Genomic DNA, 3359 nt, shown 5'->3' on the forward strand with positions numbered 1-3359 from the left:
CTAGAACCCAGGCAGGCATGAGAAGAGGGTTCAGCACTTATTCAGGGAAAGGTGTAAACAGGAAAAGCTCAAGTCCTGAGAAAATGTAATTCCAGGCAGTGACATAGCACCAATGCTTCTGGCCTACTCCATGGGCTGTTCATCTACACAAAGATGCTAAAGTCTATGGGAAAACCTGAAATTTTAGGCAGAAACTACATGGCTTCAGAACACTTATTTCACACACTTGTGGTCCCAGATGAGAAAAATGCATTTGTAGAGCTATTTAAGGTAGTTGAAATGAAACAGCTGGAGGACATATTGTTCTTGTTTAAACCCAAACACCTTTAAATACAATATGGCCAGCTAATGTGCGACAGTCCAAATGATGTGAAAATCAAGGAAGAATTAATTTACAACTGTACCTACCTCTGTGACTGCCTTTTTTCAAAGTCTCATTTCTTTGCCACAACAGAAAGAAAACCAACCCCCCTATTTTACTCAGCGTCCTATCGTCCACAGACCATCCACCCCCATCACTGTACATTCAAATGCACTGTGCTCATTCTTGGCCTGTAAATATAGACCAGAATATTAAATTGTCCTTTAAACAATATTTGTTATTTAAAGTGCCTTGCCTGTGGGGAGCAGCTATCTTGAAAGCAGACAGGAATGCGTTGCTGTGCTTTCCACCAAGCTCGCTGCAAGCGTTAGTTAACAGAATCACAGGATGGTTTACGTTGCAATGGACCTTAAATATCATCTAGTTCCACCCCCCCTGCCATGATCAGGGACACCTGGCACTAGACCAGGTTGCTCCAAGCCTCATCCAGCCTGGCCTTGAACACTTCCAGGGATGGGGCATCCACAGCTTCTCTGGGCAACCTGTCCCAGTGCCTCCCCACCCTCTCCGGGAAGAACTTCTTCCTGATGTCCAATATAAACCTCCCCACTTTCCATCTAACCCCGTTACCCCTTGTCCTGTCACTACATGCCCTTGTAAAAAGTCCCCCCCAGCTTCCTTGTAGCCCCTTCAGGCACTGGAAGGTGCTATAAGGTCTCCCCGGAGCCTTCTCTTCTCCAGGCTGAACAAGCCCAACTCTCTCAGCCTGTCCCCATAGCAGAGGGGCTCCAGCCCTCGGAGCATCTTCGTGGCCTCCTCTGGACTCGGTCCAACTGGTCTATATCTCTCTTGTGTTGAGGGCTCCACAGCTGGACGCAGAACTCCAGATGGGGTCTCCCCAAAGAGGAGTACAGAGGCAGAATCCCCTCCCTCGCCCTGCTGGCCACAATTCTCCTGATCCAGCCCAGGACCTGTGCGTCCAGCGCACACGGCCGACTCATGTTCAGCTTTTCATCCCCCAGTACCCCCAAGTCCTTCTTCTCAGGGCTGCTCTTGATCCATTCTCCACCCAGCCTGTCCTTGTGCTGGGGATTGCCCCAACGCAGGTGCGGGACCTTGCACTTGGCCTTGTTGAACTCCATGAGGTTGGCATGGTCCCACCTCTCCAGCCTGTCCAGGACTTCCTCCTCACTGGGATGCATCGCTCCTGAGCTTGGAGGAGAAGATCCTCGAATACTCACCAGCTTTCCTGTGCCCCTCTTCCCTACAGGGCTTCATCCCATGGAACTCTGCCAATCAGTTCCCTGAAGTAGTTCCCTGAAGAGGCTAAACTCTGCTCTCCCGAAGTTCAGGGTAGCAGGCTTGCTGCACAAGTTGGCTCTGACAAGCTTCAAACAGAAGCGGATCTGTCTGCTCCCAAACCATGGTGACCCTGAACCAGGACAGGGTGGAGAGAAGGTAGGAACCAAGGAACTCTTTAAAAAGCAGCAAGAGGAAAAAACACAGATGGATACACACCAGTGTTCACTTCCCTCCAAGATCTTTCTCTTTAAGTATTTAACTAAAGAATCCCTTCATGGCCGAAGTTGCTGTTTACCATAAAACTATTCAAACTCAGCTCCAAGCAGTTCCACTGCCGTGAATGACCCTAAAATCCTCATCACATTCATTCTTTGGCACATCTGATGACTGTAAGTTGAGCACATATGGTACATAATTTCCTGCAGGAATAGATTCACTTAGTCTGGCTCTTCAATCTGAGCAACCAATGTGGTTTTTCTTGAAGGGAAAGCTGTGAAAGGGAATTCAGCTCCCAGGGAAATTGCTGACCTATCTGATCCATACAGGGTTGGGTGGAGCTGCACTTAGTCTGGGAGTGAGCAATTGCTGGCGTGGCAATCCCAAAGATTGGCACTCTTGTCTTACCCATAAAAGAAGTGCAGGCAATGACAGTGCAAGCTTCCTGTATGGCATCCCATCAGATGACTCAGTGCTGAGTCAGAAGGACCACTGGAGATGTAGGTAATTGACTCCCCATTGCTCATCCCTCTATAGGGACACAGACTGATGCCCACAGGGCAGATTCCAACCCAATGCAAACACATCTTGAAGAACTCCTGAACCCTTGTCAACTGATTTCAGTGAAACCCATTTTGCTTAAGCTAGTAAAAAGGGACTAGATGTAAATGGTCTCATCTGATTCTGGTTTAACTAACTTAAAATGAAAGCATTTAGAAGAAGGATCATAACTATATAATCTATTAAGGAATGGGCAAAAGAGCCAGTAGAAGAAAACAGGAAAAGCTGACTGGAGTAAGAAGGGATTCTAAAAAAGATCCATCATGTATAAAGTTTAACCACTCAAAATTTCACCAAAGTAACACTTGACCCCTCTGATACAGTTTGTGATTAGGCAGGGTTAAGTTCAGCTTCTCACATTCACTCTCCTTTTTTACTAAACTGCATTCTGCTGAGGGAAAATAGTAAACTTATTTATGCTGGTTTCTCCTAAGATAGTCTGTGAAATAGGAAGAAGAAAGAAGGAATGTCAAAATACATAAATAAATAAATTCACCTGCTATAAGTTCTTGGCATAAAGATTTTCGGATTGCTCAGTCTTGTGGCAGGCCAGCTGTAGTTTCTTTTGCTTGTTTAGAAGTCCCTCTCACAGCAAAACAAGAACTAATTTTTGTGATTATAAAGAAAAGTTTTAAGTAATAGCAGAGAGTTCTCTATGCAAAAACAGTGGTACTATATCAGCAGCCAGAATATTGTGAGGAAGAAATCAGAGTTGTTTCTTAATCATCCTGTGCTCTGACAGAAGTTGGACTAGACTGCACAGGACTTACAAATGACGCACATGAAAGGCCAACTCAACATCCCTGTGAAATCTGCTCTAGAGTGAAAGTTGCTCCATATCTTTAATGTGGGAGTGTCTGAGAGGGCAGCTGGTATTTCTGTTTGAAATTTAGAAAGGTAATGCTTGTGTGTGAATGACAAGCTTCAGGAAAAACATGGGCCTGTGCCAACCTCATGG

Source organism: Eurypyga helias, unplaced genomic scaffold (genome assembly GCF_000690775.1).
Source record: "Eurypyga helias isolate BGI_N326 unplaced genomic scaffold, ASM69077v1 scaffold4617, whole genome shotgun sequence".
NCBI classification, from domain to species: domain Eukaryota; kingdom Metazoa; phylum Chordata; class Aves; order Eurypygiformes; family Eurypygidae; genus Eurypyga; species Eurypyga helias.